The sequence below is a fragment of the Lissotriton helveticus genome, chromosome 5_1, assembly GCF_964261635.1.
Source record: "Lissotriton helveticus chromosome 5_1, aLisHel1.1, whole genome shotgun sequence".
Lineage (NCBI taxonomy): Eukaryota > Metazoa > Chordata > Amphibia > Caudata > Salamandridae > Lissotriton > Lissotriton helveticus.
Genome location: NC_136065.1, coordinates 921,483,065 through 921,505,280, shown reverse-complemented (window position 1 = coordinate 921,505,280; position 22,216 = coordinate 921,483,065). Strand labels below are relative to the sequence as shown.

Here is a 22,216-nt window from a genome sequence, read left to right as displayed (position 1 = left end):
TGAATGTTTGTCTCTGTATTTTTGCGCATAGCTTTGGGATTCAAATCATCTAAATTGGCTAGGGTCCACAGGTTCCAATAATTACTCAGCTGCCATTCCCAGATTCAAGTAATAATTAAGTAGGTGTACTCAGAACTCACAAGGTTAAGAACCACTGCCCTAGCAGGTATGTTCCTCGAATCAAACAGGACAACATCCCCAGCAGTATCTTAATTAACAATGTGCATAACTGCTTAACATGTGCATTATTGCTATTTTTTTGGAACAACTGTACGATAGTATAGTAGGATGTCTAGTAACTGGGTAAGCAAGACACCTGAGTGAAAGTATAGGTCTCAGAGGGTTCAGAGTACTTGGACACGCTTTGGAGTTTGATAAAGAGATACATTACAGTTACCCCCCCCCCTTCCCACACTTACCCCAGAAGTGTAATTCGAGTCCCCAGAGGTAGGATTTTGCTGGGGTGCACGTGCTGGGGGCTCTTTGGTGAACGAGCTGCTCTCCTGGAGTGAGAATTCAAATGCTACTGCAGCAGGGAGCAACTGAGAGTTTGTATGAGCAAAAGGTAATGTTGAGTCTTTAAGTAAACTGATGAACAGCAAACACAGACACACAATAAGGCCTGAAAGGAAAGGTTGTCTGCAGCTTCACTTCGCCACACAGTTGAAATTATGGGTAAAACTGTAAGAAACCACCGAGGTTAGCATCGCTCTGTAAGGAAATCACTTAGGCAACAAACCACCTTATGGATGCAATTTTGCTGTGACTAAAGCGAAGTTTATACCACCGTGCGGGTGTATGAACAGAAGCAATATACCGGGTAAGGGGTTAGCTAGCTCCAAGTCTCCCCTCTAAGACAGTGTTACTTGTTCTGTCGCACCGCTACTACAAGTGCAACACGTGGGAAATTCAGCAGCTGCTGCATCCCTTTCATGAGGTGGAGCAGGCACATCAAAAGCCCTTCACAAACCAGGAATGTTCAATTTGCAAATTGATTTGTGTGCAAACGGGATGCAATTTGGGATGTGACCTGTGTAAGAATAGTTTGCCTCGCAAATTGTACTTTTGAAAGTGGTGGCAAATCGACCTGCCTTAATGATTAATAAGCACAATTCACATCCACCTGTGATTGGTCGGGAGTGCAGAGATAGCGGTCTACAAAGGACAGCAGACCTCCATATCCACATCTGCAATCCCAAAATATAGAACTTTTTTTTTTATTGCCCATCCAGCTGAACTCCGTGCCCTCTAAGTGAGGAGATAATTTCCAAATGGGAAGCTCCCATAAGGACAGCTTTCCAGTTGCTAATCAGTAAGAACCCCAACTAGGAGGTAGGTAGCTAATCAATGCCTTGCAACCAGCAATGTGGTTACAAAATATTGATATATTCCACTGTGAATCCCAACAAGTTTGGGATGATCCTTTCACGTCTCCTCCGATTTGCTAATCATAATAGATTGCAAAAGTCCATTTAAGAGTCGTAACCCCTTTTTCAAATCGTAAAAAGGCTTGGATATGTTTATTTTTTTTAAGTGTTTTGTGGTTGCAACTCCTGGGCGGTTACAAGCTGCCATGAGGGTTCTCTCTCCCAGGTTCCACACTGGGATATAGAGCAGAGTGAGAGAGCTGCACACTGCAGGAATCTCATAGGCCCCAGATCACCTCATGGACCGATAGTTCTCATCTCTGGCCAGCAAGCAGTGCAACAGAGAGGCACACCTCTCAAGGATATTACTTGTGCCCTCTGGGGACGGCTGTCAAACATCTAGTCAATTCCCAAGGAAATGTGGTGACAATTTCTGATTAGGTTTACAATGACAGCAGTGGATTTTAAATCTCGTTGCCTTGGTGAGCCACAAAGCGTATATGAATTAACTGCCTCACCGAGCCAGCTGCCTATTCACTGATATGGGCAATCAGCCTCACAAGAATACTCATGAAGAGAGGCACTTGCACTTAATCACAAAATGAGTTTCAGCCAAACGAATCCTATATTAATTCAGAGTCCAAAAACGTAATGCGCAATCTTCGGGAGTGTTTCAGACAGACAGCTCTCAAACATATTCTTGTGATATTTAAAACCGTAAAAAATATATCACCCAAGGTATTTAATCCCCTTATTATGGATCTTCTTCTCTTTCCTAAAAAATACGAACAACTACCTCAATGCATACGTTGCAAATTCACATCTAAGGATAGGGTCAATATGTCTAAAATAGGCATCTGCTGTTGGAACGTTCACGGGTTTAGCAGTATGGACCTAGATAGTGAGACACAACTTCTCTTCCATAAATATGATATCCTTTTATTACAAGAGACTTGGAACCTAGTACCCCCGCCATTCCCGGCTTCACCGAGCACCATATCCTTGCCGAGAGAAAGTCCAAGTTTGGCCACACTAGTGGAGGTCTATCCACATATATCTCGCAGAGATTAAATTGGGAGCCAGAAATACAGGACGTGGGTTTAAACTGGGTTCAGGTAACCAAGATCTTCATAAAACCTCGACTCCAACTGCTACTAATAAATATTTACATTCATCCTGATCAAACTAAAAAAAAGAGAAACTGGCCCTTCTCATCACTCTCATAAAAACACTTCAGAAATCAAACTCTCAAAGTTTGTTGATAATATCAGGCGACTTCAACTCTAATCTAAATTATGAAGACCTAAACATACATACCCCAAGGCAAAATTCTCGGGGAAAGCTTAACCCATCAATCTCAACGCAACTGTCAACGCTGGGTTTAACAATTTTAAAACCCGCAACAACAGGTGCAATCTTAGCACCACCAACGTACTTGAGTCGCAAGTCATCGTCAACCATTGACTTTACTTTAATTAGTAATAGCCTGCTTGAATTAGTAGCAGACTATGAAATCAGAACACGATCTGAAAGCGATCACTTTCAACAAATTACTTGGCTCAACCTAGGGGTGTTGGAGTCTGCCCAGTTGACTGTCCTCTCTGATCAGCCAGAAAAGTTTAATTTACGAAAATTGCGCTGGAGGGGCAGTGGAACGAAAGCCATCTACGAAACCGCAAGCAATTTCTTTTCTCAACATGAAAATGATCAAAACGAAGACTTGGTTTCAACCTGGATAAATTTGTTAGAAAAATTGTCTCTCAATCACTCGCTCCCAACTGCGTCGTATCAAGGCCCCCCAGTCCCACGGGAACCCTGGTTTAATACCAAACTAAGGCAGGAAAAGAGAAAAATAGCCCAGGCACAACGGATGGCGCTAAGGAATAACACTCAGGCCTCCGCATCAAACTATCTTCGTGTTAAGAGCATGAGAAACAACTACCGCATAAAATGTTGTGGAAAGCAAAGACAAATTATAAGGAAGAGATGTGGGCAAAACTGCTAGCAGCCAGCAAAAAGCGAAATTCAAGGGACTTCTGGGGCATTGTAAATAAACTAAACAATGCGGACCTAACATCTCAGGACCCAGGCATTAGTTAAAGCTGGAAATCACACGTAAAAAATCTCTACCGAAAAAGGGAACTTTCAGTCTCAGAAAATCAGTATCGCTTTACCACAACAACAACACTAAGCTACTTGAAAAGACCGACAGACAATCTATCAACCCACCCCGATACAGAAAGGTTAAAAAAATCTGGGGATTGCGCCGGAATTGTTTTCCTGCGACAGAGTTAAAAGGTGCATTAACCATCTCAAATCCGAAGGCGCTCCAGGGCCCAACGGCATCCCCAACGCTGTATACAAACAGAACGCTGAATTTTGGGCACTCCATCTTTCTTCCTTGTTTAATTAAGTCTTTGCCTGCAAGAAGCAGCCACCATCGTGGAATGGTGGCATCATCCACCCAATCTTCAAGAAGGGTGACAGGAGATCCCCACTGAATAACCGGTCATTATCTTTTATTGATGTGGAAGCTAAATTATATGCTTCTTGTATTTTGGAGGAGATCCAGGAATGGGTAGATACCAACAACCTAATTCCAAGTTATCAGACTGGCTTCAGAAAAGGGACAGGGACCATAACAAATCTCGCAGCCCTAGCCCTCTTGATGGAAAGAGCCAAATTGAATAACAAACAGTTATATGGCTGCTTCATTGACATTAGCGATTCAGAAAAGGGGGTGGTGATGAACAGAGTGTCTGCTTAAGCAGACCACTCTTACCCAGTACTAGGATCAGGGCTTGATCCATCACCGTTATTTAGCTCACTGCCCCATCCCAGCTCAGAACCTGGCTATATGCAAATTAGTCTGTCCCTGGCCCAGTGCATCATGGGAACAGGTCAGACCAAACTACCAAGCCAATTCTTCACCACAAAAGAGACAAGCTTCCGGGGACCGGTTTCTGGCATTTCAGCCGTCGTCGGCCCGGCTTGCTTGAATCCTGATGGAGCAGTGAGCAAGGGACTCATGTCTGAGTATACCCTGCCACACCTATAGTGGCCAAAAACGATTCAGAAAAGGGGGTGGTGATGAACAGAGTGTCTGAATTAAGCAGACCACTCTTACCCAGTCCAAAGATCAGGGCTTGATCCATCACCGTTATTTAGCTCACTGCCCCATCCCAGCTCAGAACCTGGCTATATGCAAATTAGTCTGTCCCTGGCCCAGTGCATCATGGGAACAGGGCAGACCAAACTACCAAGCCAATTCTTCACCAGAAAGGAGACAAGCTACCGGGGACCGGTTTCTGGCATTTCAGCCGTCGTCGGCCCGGCTTGCTTGAATCCTGATGGAGCAGTGAGCAAGGGACTCATGTCTGAGTATACCCTGCCACACCTATAGTGGCCAAAAACGATTCAGAAAAGGGGGTGGTGATGACTGGGACAGGAACAGACTAATTTGCATATAGCCAGGTTCTGAACTGGGATGGTGCAGTGAGCTAAAAAACGGTGTTGGATCTAGCCCTGATCTCTTGACTGGGTGAGAGTATTCTGCTTAATTCAGAAACTCTGTCCATCACCACCCCTTGTTGTTAAATATTTTGTCCACCCTAAGCGTGGAAGGGTATACTCAGATGTGAGTCCCTTGCTCATTGCACCATCAGGATTCAAGCAAGCCGGGCCGACGACGGCTGAAATGCCAGAAACTGGTCCCCGGAAGCTTGTTTCCTTCCCAGTGTAAGAATTGGCTTGGTAGTTTGGTTTGCCCTGTTCCCATCATGCACTGGGACAGGAACAGACTAATTTGCATATAGCCAGGTTCTGAACTGGGATGGTGCAGTGAGCTAAAAAACGGTGTTGGATCTAGCCCTGATCTCTTGACTGGGTGAGAGTATTCTGCTTAATTCAGAAACTCTGTCCATCACCACCCCTTGTTGTTAAATATCATTGACATTAGAGCGGCTTTTGACCGAGTCAGCAGGGGGAGGCTTTGGGAAAAACTCAATGAGTGGGGTCTGCCAAAAATGTCCTCCACGCGGTCATGCTCCTTTATACAGATACCTGGGCAAGGGTCAAACAAGGGCACGGTTCAAGCCTCATGTCCAAGATTCCAACGGAGGACGGACTGAAACAGGGCTGTGTCCTGGCCCCATGTTTATTTAACCTATACCTGGCCGACCTAGGAAAAAAACTCTGCCAAATCGTAAGTCACGCTCCGAAGCTTGGTAACACCCCAATGCCAATCATCCAGTTTGCTGATGAAATTGTTCTCTTAAGCGGAACCCCAATTGGTCTGCAAAGGCTGATAAATGCCCCATATCTCTATCTGAACGAAGAACATCTGGAATTAAATAGAGAAAAGACAAAAGTAATACGTCTTATAGAGCAAAAGCCTATTAAATTTAGCTGGACATTTAACCATCTAGCCATTGGGGTACAGCCACACTACCGGCATTTGGGGGTTACCCTAGGCAACGACAACTCAAAAAAAGAACACTCTGCGGTGTTAAAAGCCAAATCCCAGACGCTATTTTTCGGATATAGGCGACTCCTCCAAAAACTGGGTGGTCCAAACTACACTCATCTTTTAAAAGTAATGGCCGCTCAGATTTTACCTACATTATCGTATGGTCTTGTTACATGGCTTGGAGGGGAGGCTGGTTTATTAAACACCTTGCAAACTAAAATCTACAAAGTTGTATTCAAATTACCGAAATGTGCCTCGCCAGCCCAGGTGCGATTAGAATTTGGTCTTCAAAATCAAATCCATAGGTCCAAGTCAAGGTTTGTTAAATTCTGCCACAAACTCCGTGCAGCTGATCCAGACTCATTAAACCATCTCTGTTGGCAGGAAATCAATTTCGACTCCACCCAACCCTGGGCCACCCACCTGCAGACTTGCCTTTCTGACCTTGGTTTGCACGAAGCATGGAGCAAAAAAACTGATCAGGCTAGTTTCTGCAAAATTGCAAACTCAAATGCCAAAATAAAGTCATTATTGGAAGATAAACAAACATTGACCCATCGACGCCATGCCTGGACAGTCATTTCTTCCTATTCACATCAACAACCCCAGGCAAACTTGGCAACTCATTTTAGCCAACACCTAAAAAAGATCCTTATTGATTTCTGTATGGGCCTTCACGAATCCAAGGATCTAAGCCCCTCTTGGAAACCCCATGACACTTGCTCAAAATGCAGACTCAGTGGTTACCAAAACGAATCTTTAATTCATCTGTTTTGTGTGTGCCCGGCCCTCACGGCGGCTAGAAGAAAATTTTAACGGGATATCCTAATCAAACTGAACATAAGAACATGTCGCCAAGCGGTTATAATCTGGCTCGGAAGTTCATCGCCAATTCTGACTTGCAGGGGTCTTAAATTTATGATAGAGACTGGGAAGCAGCTGCAGGTCTGTGTATGATCTTTTAAAACATTGCCTGAGGCTCACTCTTTATGTATTATCCCCCATGCTCATTCCATAAAACTATACGTTGTTAGTGGGGAGGTCCGTCGTAGAGTTCAAGTTTTAACTGGTTTTAACTTTGATATCCATCGTCGCTTTTGATTTTTTATGCAAAGTGTATCGCGGACATTCGCTAATTGTATTTTTTTCTAATTGTAAGGATTTTTATTAATTCAACAATAAATACATTCTGAATTCTGATCTTCTTCAGGGCAAAAGTCCTGTGAGAATCGGGATATAAATTACTTAATAATAGTGCACTGTAGTCAATAACTATTTCCATGGTCAAGCGCTGTGGCTGTAACTGTGTCCATGGCATGACTACCAATGTCACATGGACACCAGAGTAGCTACATCCATGTCATCTACGTGTTGACGACCCAGAGTCCATTGCAAACAAGACAAAAAGAAAGGAGGAGAGCTAGAAAATGCATGCCCTCATGAAGTGCTGAAAGAAAAAGAAAACTAGGTCCCTGAATGTAAGCAGCGGAATGATACAAGCCAAATTATCAAAAGGATGATCAAGACTGTTCCAGGGTAGAGACAAACAGAAGAAGGGGGGTAGAAAGGATCTGAATAAGAACCAAGCACATGAGAGTGATAATATAGCCAACCAAATGTAAACAACGGGCGGGCTCTAAGCCCACTGTAAGTTTCTGGGAAGCCCACACTAGGTCTTTTGCAGCCAAACAGCTGGAGTTGTCTGGTATGTGAAACCTGAAAATCATAACATTCAAAGAAATTTGTTCGAAAGAGAGTGCTCTTAAAAACCCGGAAATAGCTATCAAAGCCAAGTCGGAACACACCCTCGGACCGGCTCCCAGTGGCACAAAAGACAAGTGAATGATTCTTTTAGTGGACCTTTCTTCAGCGAACAACTTCGGAAAACCTTCGAAAAACCCACAACTTTCACTGAACTTGAAACACTGTCCATGCAACCCAAAAGGTGGAGATGACCTATGGATCTTTGACAGTTACACTAATCTGCACAGTTTTTATATGAATGGATCAGGGCGTATCATCGTTATTATTCACTTGCGTTCTGCGGATCAGTGTTATGGCATGTAGACTAGAGTAACAAACGGCAGCTTTCAACAGGTCACGGAGATAGCATTCAAAGTCTACACTTATATAATGTTTGTCTATGCACAGTGATTTACGCTGCTAGCAGTACTCTTTGGTGACCTACTGCCAGAGAACTGTGAAACGAGTTAAATATGGAACAGATGCACGAGGAATGTGCAACAAGGTTTAAAAGCATATAACACTTTTATGGATAATTTTGAGCCATCCTTCAAAAAAGAACATGGTTTGGCTGTTTTTTCTTCAAATGGTAAATACAAGTTGCCCATCTTCAGTATCACTTTTTAAAGCAACGGTTAAGCATACCAATGAAGTCTGAAGACAAGAGAAAACAACCTTTTGCAGGGAAGAGGCCTTATATGACAATCACACTCATTGCAAGAAGACAAATCTGCCTTGCAAATGAAAAGCATTAACAAGAAGTATTGCAATGGCAATGCATCTGGCTTGGCGATCAAGGAAAAAAATGGCCTGAGAAGTCTGACTTTTCCTATTTTAGTAAAAATGCAAAGTACTGAATTTTTAATAAATAAAGACTCAATTTGTTAATATTTGTTTTAGTGCAATTTGTGCGCTGCTATATGTGCAGTTGTTGGTAGATTGTAAACATATTGCAATAGAAATTTACTTTACTAAGCATTGGCAAAGTCAAGAGGTCTCAGATTTAAAAGGTCGAGCTATAGCGCATATGAACTGGATTGCCTCTAGGTGTCGGTTTGAGTTTAAGTTGTGGGAGGGTATTCATGACGGGTCATGACTGAGTACTCTGGAGCGGAGGCTGAAGTTAGGCGCAAAGTCAGTGGGCCATAACTGAAGGAAGTGTGATGTCAGTGGGCCAGATTAGATGCTCATCCAATCCTTGACCTCTCTCAGGCGTGCACAGTGCGATGGTCACATATGTCCCATTTGTAATTAGAATTTCTAATTTTTCACAATATTAATTTTTTTTTTTAATCAAAGTGCATAGTTAATTAAAACCATTACAACGGCAGAATTATATAAAAGAGCAATAGAATGTTGTTTCTACAAGCGAGATCTTTAAAAATGCTATCTGGATGTATATATTTGCGGAGCTGTGCGTTTAAAAGGGCTTTATCAAAAATTGTATTGTATTGTATTGTATTGTAAGGGGTGCTTATAGAGCGCACTGACACCATGGGTTTCCTGGCGCTGGGGGGACATGGAGAGTACAGAAAGACTAAACAGATTGGGGGAAGAGCCAGGATTTCAGAAGTTTACGAAAAAGAATCAAAGAATTAGCAACTTTAAGAGTAGGGGGAAAAGAATTCCAAAGCTTGGGGGCCAGGTAAGCAAATCTCCGGCCTCCAGATCTACAGAGTTTATAAGAAGGGACAGTGAGAAGGTGAAGGTGGGAGGATCTCAGATTCCGGGACGGGCAATAAGGTATAATCAGGGATTTCACAAACGCGGGACAAAGCCCGGATCGCGATTTAAAAACAAGACAGCCGATCTTGAAGGCAGACCTGGCGGTAACGGGGAGCCAATGGAGTTTGACAAGAAGGGGCCTGGCAGATTGCCACTTCGGGATCCCCAGGGCCAGTCTCGCCGCTTGATTTTGCACCACTTGCAGTCTCGCCACCGATGTTTTAGGCAGACCGTGGTAGATTGCATTAGAGAAATCTAAGCGGGAGAGGACCGGGGCCATGATGACCTGTAGGAGGGCGTCAGGGGTGAAAAGAGATGCCACTTTCCTGATCCTGCGTAGCTGGTAGATGCAGGACGAGACCACCGTCCCCACCTGTGGCCCAAGGGATAGGCCGGAGTCAATGGTGACCCCTAAGCTCTTCACCGTGGCCACAGGGGTGGGAGAGGGACCAAGTTCCGCCGGCCAGAATTGTGGCCCCCAGGAAGTGGCGCTCCTACCGGGAAGGAGGAGCTCCGTCTTCCCGGGGTTCAACTTCAGCTGATTGTGGCCCATCCACTGGAGAATGTGGGACATGACTGCCTGGAAATTGGGGATAGCAGAAGGGGAGTTGAGAGGAAAGATGAGTTGCAGGTCGTCCGCGTAGTTAAACACGGTAACGTCCCACTGCCTCAAAGAGAAAAGAAGGGGGCGAAGATAGAGATTGAAAAGGAGAGGGGAAAGCGAAGAACCCTGGGGGACCCCACAGGGCGAGCACTCCCTGGGGGCCCTGAAAGTGCCAAGGCTATTCATAAGCATAGATAGCGAGAGAAATTCAAAGTGTCAGTGCATATTTCAGAAGTGTTTCATTGCAGCGCATGCTTCAAAGATATTTCATTACGGGTCCTGTTGTTGGGACTTGCTGGCCTGACCTACTATGTCATTGATCGTTGTTTTTATTTTATTCACAATAAAAGCACGGTTGTTACTCGTTTACATCAACCTTCAAACAAGAATTCACACAATCAAGGAGTCTTTCTAGTTTTATGGGTAAGTTTGTTGTAGTCGGATATGTCTGGATGAACTAACAGAAAACCCACAGACTCACTCCAGCACCGGTCAGGCGGCATGCTGTGTGAAGCAAAGGAGTTTTGTTCACGTGTTTTAAGTAGGCCCTTAATTACATAAATCACAATCCTTTTAAATAACTACACCACCCCGTTTTTCATCTCACTTAATGCACTGCAGTTCTCAATCGGATTTTACCTACAGGCAGCTAAACACGAGTCCTAAAAATCGTGAAGCTCTAAAAAAACACCTGTTGAGTTCTTAGAGTGAAAGCTGAAGCACGTGAAGCAAGCGATCACTTGGTCGCTGCTCTGCAGCCCTCTCTCGGAGGGTCTCGAGCTGGTAGGTGTTGTGCGTCAGAAGGGGGAGTTGTGACTCGATCACCCTTCACTGAGACTTTAGGCTGCGATTGAGAGTCCATGGCTCTCAGCATCACTTTGCACCTTGGGAAGCAAAACTGCAGTATTTGTTCCCTGGCAAAATTGACCTGGTCTTTTGCTCTTTTTAGATGAAAGACCATACCACAGATTGGGAGTCTGGAAGATGGTGAAGAATCTACGGTTAGATAGAGTATCGACCAGAAAGACCATTACCTATGGTAACTAGATAGTTCTTTTGATGAATACTTCCAACTGCCGATTCCTCATCTTGCAAACAAATAACATCAGAGGACAGATGCGTAGGCTCACAAGTTCCGGGTACCACTCTCTCTGCTCCAATCCGGCACCACTAGGATGACTTTGGCCTGATTATTCCAGATCCTCGTCAGAACTTGGGGTAGAAGACGTAGAGGCGTGGAGGAGGCATGCAGGAGCACGTGTTCCACCCAATGTGGAATTATTGTCCAAGAGAGACTTTTCTGGGGAACTGCAGCGTGCAAAAGTGTGGACTTTCCACTTCCTCAGCAGTGGCCAAAAATCTTCCACCACTATTGGAAGATTCCCTACATCACCTCTTGAAGCAAATGCAATTTGTGATCCATGAAGCGTCGCTGAGTTCATCCGTCCTGTTGTTTAAACAGCCACCGCCGCCAGGTGGTGCATCCCCAAGGAAATCAGCTGATGGTCCTGCCATGTCCAGAGGCGTAGACACAGAACTCTGAACCACATCCTGCCCTGCTTGTTGCAGTATGACATGGTGATGGTGTTGTCCGCAATAACCTGCCCAAGTCTCCTTTGATGATTGGCAGGAAAACCTTCAACACCAAACAATTTGCTTGCAAAACCAACAAGAGGCGGGTCTCTGTCGGAGTCCAGAATCCTCTGATCTCCACCTCACCCAGATGCCTCCCTAACTTGGTAGCATTGCATCAGTCACAACCACCAGCTCTGCATTGGGTAGGTCTACCGCTGGTCCAATTGTGGTCACACGACCACCACTGCAGATTTTTTGCAATCTTCTCCAACACCTGGATGAAATTAAATAGGTTCCCTTGGTGCTCGAGCCAGCTCACACAGGCCATCTGACATGATCGGTGAGCAAGGTGCAAACATGTCCTGGACTCGCTGGTCTGAAGGAAAAGCTTGAAAACAAACCATATACAGGATGGCTACAATGGAAGGGAGCATCTGCTTAGGAGTAAGGTATGACTTTGGCAGGTTGATCAAGAACCCTAAAGATGTTAAGAGGTCTGCTGTCATTTGGAAGGGAGATGGTTTGTGACAGAATGTGGCGAGCTCGCCTTCAACAGCCAGTCTCTGAGGTAGGAGAAGACTGGTACCCTCTACTTCCTCAGATGGGCAACAACCACCCTCATCACCTTTGTAAACACCTACGGGTCACTGGTGATACCAAAAGGGAGCATGGCAAATAAAGTGCTTGAACTGCAGGTAGTGCCTGTTGGCCTGCAGGTTTGGAGATTTGAAAATAGGCATCCTGCAGGTCCAACGCTACCATCCAATCTCTGGGATCATGGGAAGGAACATCCTGAACCAAAGTAAGCATCTTGAATTTGTATTTGCATAGGAAAGCATTGAGTGCTTTAAGATCTAGAATGGGATGGAGGCCTCCGCACTTCTTTGACACAAGAAAGTTACGAGAATAGCTGCCAGTTCCAACTTCTGAACGCATAACTCTCTATGGCTTTTTTTTGGCTAAAACAGCTTGCACTTCTTGGCATAAGAAATCCAGGAGATTCTCAGACAGGCATTATTCTGTATGTAGCGGGTGTGGTGTGTTGAAAAGGATGGGCAGGATATAGCCTCACTGGGCAATCTGTAGGACCCTTTTGTTAGATGGGATGTTTTGCCACATCTGCAGGAAGTGGCTGATTCTGCCTCCCCCACTATTGGATGGCTGTGTATCAGTAAGGGGGCCCTAAAAAGGCTCTGCTATTGATGCCAGAAGGAGCAGGGGAATGGGAGAAATGCTGTCCCTGAAGGTTGGCCTATTGTCTGCCAGGTCTACGGCCTGACTTTGAAAGGGCTGGGAAGCCTGTTGCCCAGGCAAAGGGGGCTGGTGCAGTCGATACACCAGGACCCTGACAGCTCCTAAAAGGACAACATTGTTGTGGGGTTTGCCGGACTGGAGCTCAGAGCCCCAGAGAAAGTGCTGTGGCTCAGCTTTCTTTGAAACGTGCCAGGGTTGAATACACCTTTTCGGCAAACAAGCAGGGGAATGACCATTAAGGAAGCCTAGATGTTCCCAGAGAAGCCTGTGGACCTCATCCATGCGTGGTGCTAAAGTACCACACTAGTTCCCATAGCCCTGCCCAAACAATCTTTGTTATCCAGGTCCGAGCAGAATACGAATTTAGTCACATTCCAAACATCATCAATTGTTTGAGCTAGTGATCTTCTGGGACCGCGGGTTAGACCACACCCACTGTGTCCCAAAGTGTGTTGGTAAAGCTCTAGTAGGCAGCTTGCATTAACTGACTTTGGGGCAACACAAGCTAAGGAGAACATGTGCTTGACAAAATGTTTCAACTCCCTATCAGCGTTCGGGTTTAATTTGTTGTCAGCGAAATATGGGCAGTGCATGGCATAGCCCAAGTGCTCAACAGTGTATCAGTAAGGGCTTCATTGAAAGATAAAAAAATGTTCGTTTTGCCTCGCCACACTGTAGGACTTCTGCGAGGACGTTTTAACCACTATAGTGGGAGGTGTAGGTCAAGAACCTCACTAGCCGTTCGGATGATTGTTGCAAAGTGCTCTCCTCCATTGCAGACGGGGTTGGGGGGAATCAACCTAGTGTCGGGTGAGGTGTCCAGTCCACTGGCCTGGGTTGCGGCCACGTAGTGACACAGACACCAATTCAACAACGATTTAATAGCCTGAATTCATGGCTTTTTCGTTAGAAATGTCTAAATCATAAATCATCAAAATGGCAATAAATCTTTGAATATAAATATGAAAGATTTATAGATATCTGTTCCATGTACTTTTTTGCCTTGGATGTATACATTATGATTGTTGAGTATGAATGATGACATGGATGTGGTGTGCTTGTGGTTTGTTTCAGATTTGTTTTGTATATATATTTACTGTTAAGTCTTTAACCCCTTGCATGCATCGGACGGGGACATCATGGGAGCGTGTGAGTCAGACGGATTTGCGCACACGTGGAATTCGCCTACTCTGTGGGGAATTACAGCCGCGCCCAAAGGGTTAATAAAAACTATTTTTGTATTTTTGCAATATACACAATTTGTTTTTGTCTCTCCCTATGTCAGAGAACTAGTATATTCATCTATTGTATCAAGTTGGAGTTGCCCTAGGAATTTACATTGTATATTATTTCCCGGCCTAGAGGAACTCCTCATTAGTAGGAGGGGCCCTTTCTTATTTAAGCTTACAAGCACTAAAGACACACCTCATGGGGATCTGTCACAGGCACTTGTTTGCGACAGTCTCTACAAGGCTTAAACCCTGGAGTCTTACAGGTGTGACATCCCTTCACCAATGAAAAATACATTCTCTTCATATGTGAAGAAAAAAAAAAGGGAGCGGGGCTCTGGATCTGCATCTGAAGACACAGAGAAAGGAACACGCATTAGCTCACATTATTGACGCTTATATACTGCTCCGTTCGTCACTTCAAGAGCAGAATAAAGTTATAGCAGAGTTGCACAGTGCCATCTGCCGAAACACAGGAGAACCACTTTGAATTTTCCAGATACATTCAAACACCTGGAGATATTCACAAGATGAGCAATCTGTGGTTAGAAGTATCAATTAGAAATTCAGAAAGGACAACTAAGGAGCCAATAAAAAAAGTCTAAAGTTGATGGAAAGGTAAAGTATACAATGCTGCCTGAATGGATAGCCAAAGCGGTCCATAGTGAGATTGCAATAATAATAAAATTACGAAATTAAAAAGTAGTGAATGAGATAAGGTATGATAAATTAAATGGCGACTGTGTATAGCAAGAGCATGGCTAGCTCGAGTGTGGAATATGTAGCATAGAGGCATGTACTAGTTTTTAAGGTCAAATACCTACTAGGTAGGATATTCTTTGAAAGTAAAACAATGTGCGATTTTATATAATATTTCAACTATATTTGTCTCTTTGCTGTGCTGTATATTACTACAAAGTCTAAGGAATCACCTGCAGATCACTCCGACCTCAGCAGCACACTCTTTACTTGCTCCCAAGTTAAAAAGACTTGTGAAAATGTAAAGTTGTTATACACATTTTAACTCATCAGGCTTTGATAGGAAGAAAAAAGTGGTCCAACCCATTTCTACAAGGCGGACCCTAAATATTATTTACAGAAACACTCGGGGAAACCAGCCTTGGCGGCGAGGTGCACCACACATACATCCCTTAACTTTTTATTCAAACTAAATCTATTCTTCTCGCTCAGTGCCCGAGTCGTAACTAGTTGCATCAAAGTAGATCCAGAAGACATCCATTCTTCCAAAAAGATTCTCTAGATGCCGAAATCCGCTCCCAAGCGACTACATGGCATTCAAAAACAGATATTTTCCACCAATCTCTACTGAAACGAAACAAAACAAAAAAAAAATTCAGATTTCAAAATTAGTAAGTACTGGAGGCAAATTACCAAATGATCGAGTGCCTGTTCACCAACTGCTTCAAATCCTCATTCATTACAGAAACTGGCCTATATGCAAAATTTCCAAATTCCTTACCACTACACACACAAGTCCATTTTAGAATACCGAAGCTATAAAGTGAGCTGCTGCTCCTAACGCGCGAAATATCCTCATCCACCTAAAACATTAAAAAAATAACTAGTACAAACCCTTTTAACGAGTCTATATTTAACCTATATCCATATCCAAAATGCAATTGGCCTTAGGTCCTGAACCTTTACACTCCCAGTGATCTGCCTTGAAGTCCTGTGCAGGCCCCCAGAGTCTAGACCTTCTAAAGTGAAATTGCATTTTATTCCCATTGTCTACAAAGTACACGTGTTACTCCCCTAAAAAAGTAGACCTTTATCGTCAGCTTGTAGAATTAGTTTTCGAATACAGTGAAAAATAACTTGCCTTCTTAAAATCCATGACAGATCACTTAATTGCAAAGTAGCGTTTGCATCTTCCAAACACATGCATCACTGACGAAACCATCTAGTCAAATAATCATATTTTTCCAACAATCTGGCCACTCAGCAAAATCACTGCCTGGTGCCTTTATTATAGTGAACAAAAGAGGGCACTCTCCATGTCCGCTTCCAGCCCTATCCCTCATTACCTTTCATCCAGCAAGCGTCTAAAAAGTTTTCCCCTGCACATCGGAAACGTAGCTTTCTCTATTAATATTCTATAAAGTCTATTATTTGCAATGTTCTTCTATAATACTAATATTTACTTCATATGAACGTATTCCGAAACACCCTATTTCTGATAGGTATCAGTGCTTTACTATTTGGAAATAATAAAAATCATTCAAATCAGAAACACAAGCAACAGTTATTTTCGGCACCTTCAAACGACACCTATTTTTTCCTTTTTAACAGAGGACTTAAATCCCGTAACTAATCCCTGGAAATCCATCCTGATCATTCACTGCAATGCAAATTTTCAAACAAGTGCTCGTACCCGAATGAGCCTATTACCACTTGGTGGGAATTTCATTAATTTGCATGACCTACTAGCAAAACATTCCCCTGCAATACGTGGCAGAAATTCCTGAGTCACATTCAATATTTCTGAACACAAAACTTGGGTCATTCAGACTTTGTGGATCAGGACCAGACTGTGTGTAGAGCTATCTGGCGTTTTTGTGAGCCAGTCTAACTTAAAAGCGGATTATATTTTTACAAGAGCAATTTATCACGTGACAAAAAGCTCAGTTTATAAAGAAACTAGAATCATGGAACAGAAGACAAAGTAAAAAAAAAAAGCAGACAGGCATGCAGCAAACCTCATTTAATGAAATCCAGTGGACTCTATAACTCATTTATGTACCACATAACAGAAATCACTAAAAGCATAAAAATCAACAACCCAGAAGAAATAAAAAGGAGACACAACTTAAACAAATTGTATGGTGTGCTTGATATCACATTTCTTTTTAACCTGCTGGAGAGTTTAAAAAACCGCAATCATGATCCCACTATATGGAGGGAATACTTCCTAAATCTGTACGTAAAGACTAGAGCTACAAGTCTCATATAGGGTCAGAAAAATTATACTGAAAATTTTACCATTACAAGGCAAATAGTTAAAAAATGGTAACCACTGAAAAACTAAATGAACGGCTCCACAGCAAATCAACAATGTGCGTTAGATAATAGTTGGCGTTGAGTGAGATGCTACAAAGCTCTGAGCTAGCCAAACAAGCCCCTACAATGCTACTGGCTCTCTTAAGTTAGATAAGCTTTCCTGGTCAATAGTGAGAAGGGCTGGTCAATGCAAGACGCAAAGATAAGTATTTCCTGGAGCCACATGGTGATGTGGTGAGCATGAAGAACAGGAGCATCAATGCACTTTCTGTAATCATGCAAATCAAAGTACACTGAGCTTTCTCATCAACAATAGTTTGCACAAAACTCAAAAAGGATTCTTTCCCAAAGGAAGTAGCACAGTTTGCATAACCCCCTTGCACTGCTCATCGAGTATGTAAAAAGCACGTCCAGGGAAAATCCGTGCAAATATGTGCAGACTTCAAATACCACTTGACTCGATCAGGCACTCGGAGCTAAACGTTTGCAAACTACTCTGGGGCATAATAAAATTAAATGTATCAATGCCACAATTAAATACATTGAATATAAATATCATGCAAATTGAGGTATTTAAGCAGGAATGTCGGGTTAAACGAAAGGTGTGCTTACCCTTCTTCAAACTCTACTCCAAAGACCTGGCAGGAGAGCTAGAGGGAGCCCAGATCTGATGCTGAATGGCTTAGTAGTAAAAGGCCTCCCATAAGTTGTCGTCTTAACCGCACCCAGCAGCAAAGGGCCCTATCAAAAAGTTCCAGAAGAAAATTGTCTTGGAAGCAATTGAAACAATGACAAAAGTCACGCTATTTCTGGATCAAAATAAATAACAGGAAAATCCCTTGATTGTGCACCGGTCAAATGCACCACCCACTATAATTTTCTATGGATTAGAATAATCTTGTGTGAATGTTTTACACCAGCATTAAAGATACTACCAGCAACGTCTGTGTGCCAAGAAATAGCTAGCATATTTTAAGCCTCTGCCAATATAAAAGCTAGAACTCTTTCACAGAGCAAGCTCCCCGATCACATTCCATGGTAGTGAAGTCTGGAGCCAAACATTAAACAAGAAGTATACAGAATGAGGTAACACCCACAGAAAACCTGCATCTCCAGTTCAATAAACAGGAACAAGCGCTCAGAAGGTGCATAGGGCTGAACTGAGTAAATCCTCTGTGTCAGTCGGTATCCATAAATGTATTTCTAAATGTCAGCAGCAAGTTAATGAGAAAACAAACGCCCTGCACTGCAAGAACCTACAAACAATGGGGCTGATTATGTGGACGGTGGGACCTCCACCAACAGTCCATCGGTGGCGGTCCCACCGCCATCGGAACCATGATATCCGCCCGCCATATGACCATGGCAGGCAGATTGGTGGGGGTCGGAAAGATGACCGCCATGCATTCAATTGGAGGATTCATACCCCTACAACAGTGGCGGTGACTCCCAGGAACCGCCGTAGGGATTATGATGTCCCTTTCTGCCTGCCTTTTCATGACAGGTAACCTGCCATGAAAAGGCAGGCGGAAAGGCACTTTGAGGGCTCGTAGCGGGCCACACTTCCCCTCTGGCCCCCAGACATGGGACCTGGAGGAACCTATGGTGTTCCCCTACATATTCCCGCACCATGTGGCAGGCAACGCATGGTGCCTGCCATGTAGTGTGCCTGCCATGTAGTGCAGGGATATGTAAAATGTCCCCTTTTTTTCATTTGACGGGTGCTGCAGCCAGCAGCACCCTTCGCAATACAAAACATAGACATTGCAACAGCTGCGGTGGCCGCCGCATCCTAATGCCCATGTTGGGACCACCGACAGCCTGTGAGGCGGTCCTGTTTAAGTTAGGTTGGTGGGCAAACTAAAGTCCGCCCGCCATCCTAATCAGGCCCAATATTATGTATAGAGTCAGCTCAACCCCAACGGGGTACTCTGGTGCTGAAGGAGGTCAATAACTAGAAGAAAGTCTGGTCTAGAAAGATTCACCGGGCAGAAAGGAACACAGAAATGAACTTGTAGGACAGTTCTCTCCAAAAGATCCGAAAAAGCCAGGTTTTCAGCTTCTTTTTGAAATTAATTGTAAGACGTAGTGTAGTGGCAGGGCAGAAAAGAGAAAGACTGGCCACCCGCTCTGGCATGATGGATGCGAGGGATAATGGCAAGGGATTGAAAGGAAGATGGGACGATCACTGATGGCCTCCGTTTGGGACTGTTCTGCAGACAGCATGGCTTGGACATGAATCACTTTATGGGAATGACACAAGAGCTTAATAAGAGCCCATTTATGCATGAGAAGCCACTAAGTAGGGGGGCAGAATTGGCTTTGCAGAGGAATGGCTGGTAGTTTAAGAACTAGCTGTGCTGCAGGGTTCTGGATGGTCTTTAACTTCCTCAAGAGATATTCCTGGGTGCGGACAAGTAGCATGTTCCCATAGTCAAGACAGCTGGTTATCCGTGAATGTTTTACACATCCCTACGCTGTAAAAAGAAACAGAAACAGTAGTCCCTTGGTCTTTCATGGACACATTTTATGTTCAAGGGGGGGGGTATCCTAATTCTTTAGGCCACCATTCCTAAAACCAGAGGTTTACCAACGATTTGCCAGAATCCTTAGTAGCAGTACTATCAACTAATACATGAGTTAGCTTTTCTAAGAAAGTATAACAGACTATTAAAATAAGGTACGCCCGACTATAAGACATGATGAGCAATACAACAAGCTCAAATACTACAGAATATGTGGAGTAGATTAGCTTTACCGTGGAAACCATCAGCTAGGGGTCTGAAATGTAAAACACAGACAGATGTTCAAATACAAACAGAGGCAGCCAGTTGGTAATTAAATGGCCAGATGACCAATATAAAACCAGAAACCCCGAGGCTAAGATCTCCCAAAAGGCTGGACTTGCACAAGTCGATAAAAATACTTTTCGGTCAAACACGACCATGCTCGCAAAGACATTCTGAACACTCGCAACACTCTGTGGAGGAAAAGGGAGACTCCCTTAGAGAACAAGCACTGGTGAAAGCCAATGGGTCTGGATTGCATTTAAAGTCCTGGATAAAACTTTAAAATTACTGCTGCATTGAAGAAAAAAGAAAGAAGAAGATGGAATGATATACCAAACAGGCAACCCCATGAGGTAAAAAAAACAATTCTGGGCAGAGCCGAGGCACACTTTATGTATATTTTAATGTCTTGGTTATCAACCAGCTGAGAGTGTAGAAAAGAGTCTCTGAAGATCGCCAGAGAAAAGTAAACAAAAACAATACTTCACAGGAAACAGCAAAGAAATGCAATGCACAAATTTGTCATGTATATATCACTTAACCCTATGTGCGTTTAGGTTGGCAGATACTTGTAATAAATCAATAAAGTATTATGGTATGGAAAGGTTTTGAAATCACTCGTAAGGGCTAGAAGCCAAAGCAAAGGCAAAAAACATGCGAAAAGAAGCCTTTAACATGACATAACACAGTACAGTGCACTTCAAGACCCAGAAGAGAATACCTGCAGGGATCTCATATGCAGTTTTCGATTTGGTATGGGGGGGGGGTCCCCTATTTTGGCATGTTAATCCTCCCCCATAAAGCAAATAAAAGCTTGGTTAGTAAAAGAGTGATCATTGAAAACAGCAGAGGCTCAGGTTCTCCCCATGACAACTTACGATGTAGATTAAAACGGTTTGCATCTAATATCTGTTCCGAAGAAAAATCTGTGATCAACTACTCGTTCCTACTCAATATTACCATACAGTAGCTACAACTGCTCTTTGAGAAATCTTCCATGGATCCAGCCAAGCCGCTGGCAGCTACCGTCCTATATCCAATTTAGCTTATCTAGAAGACAAACTGCGGATTAAAAAAGTGTAATAATTCAACTCCAAAAATGTCTGAAGGCTAACAATATAGTGCACAATTACAAGGCTGGGATCTGCCGGACGCAAGTACAGAATCCGTTTTATAGCAGTATTCTATGGGTTACAGGAAGACATAAATGGCATTAGCTCTCTGTTACTTGATGCATTAGCAGTAACTCACACATTTTGAGCTGTCCCATTTTACCAACATGCCTAACCGCTGTGTGACCTCTACATATTGTGACCTATGTACTCTTATACCTAACCACACAAATTGTGTTCCAGATGATCTACATGGCACCACTCGCCAACATCGTCAGAGCACACCACCTCAGCATAGTCTTATACGCCGACACCCAGCTGATCCTCTCCCTCACCAAGGATCCGAACACCACCAAATCCAACCTTCACGAGGGAATGAAGGGAGGCGCAGATTGGATGAAGACCATCCGCCTGAAACTGAACTCAGACAAGACAGAGGTCCTCATCCTCGGCTCCACCCCCTCCGTATAGGACGACTCCTTGTGGCAGACCACGCTGGGAGCTGCCCCGGCACCCACTAACCATGCACACAATCTGGGGTTCATCCTGGACTCAACGCTCTCTATGACCCAGCAAGTCAACACTGTTTCCTCCTCCTGCTTCAACACCCTCTGCATGCTCCGCAAGATCTACAGATGAATCCCTACCGAAACAAGGAGAACGGTCACCCAAGCACTCATCAGCAGCAGGCTGGACTACGGCAACGCCCTCTACGCAGGAACCACGGCTACACTCCAGAAGAGACTCCAACCCATACAAAACGCCTCCGCACGCTTCATCTTCAGACTCACTCGCCACAGCCACATCACCACCCACCTTAGAGATATGCACTGGCTCCCGGTCAACAAGAGGATCACCTTCAAACTCCTCACCCACGCTCACAAAGCACTCCACGTCGGACCAGCATACCTCAATGAACGACTGTCCTTCTAAACCCTTTACCGCCAGCTTCGCTCCGTCGACGTCGCCCTCGCCACCGCCCCACGCATCCGCCGAATGACCACAGGCGGAAGATCCTTCGCCCACCTCGTCGCAAAGACCTGGAACACCCTCCCTGCCCACCTGCGACAGACTCAGGACCTGCTGACCTTCAGAAGTCTTCTCAAGACCTGGCTGTTCGACCAGTAGCTGCCACCCCTCAGCACATTGAGACCCTCACGGGTGAGTAGTGCGCTCTACAAATGCTTGATTGATTGATGACTAATGTTAAACCAGAACACAAATACAACTTTAAATAGTGTTTCCATAATCTGATGTAGGTCTGTTAACTAAAACTGAATGCCTACAAAACTGAAGTACTTCTCTAGGGTACATAAGATCTGTTGCAAAAAA

At 44.0% G+C, this 22,216-nt stretch overlaps 1 protein-coding gene across 4 annotated transcripts in view; it reads right to left on the bottom strand.

Annotated features, from left to right (window-relative positions):
- TBC1D12 (TBC1 domain family member 12) overlaps positions 1-22,216 on the bottom strand; it is a 308,722-nt gene that overhangs the window by 282,535 nt on the left and 3,971 nt on the right. The window contains exon 1 of one of the 4 annotated variants that reach the window (XM_078643384.1): positions 17,596-17,724. The exons of 2 other annotated variants lie outside the window; for them this stretch is intronic. The gene's annotated coding sequence lies outside the window, so the exon portion shown is untranslated. Of the gene's footprint in view, positions 1-17,595; positions 17,725-22,216 lie in introns of those variants that run through there. One more of the 4 variants, XM_078643383.1, reaches the window with a different exon arrangement.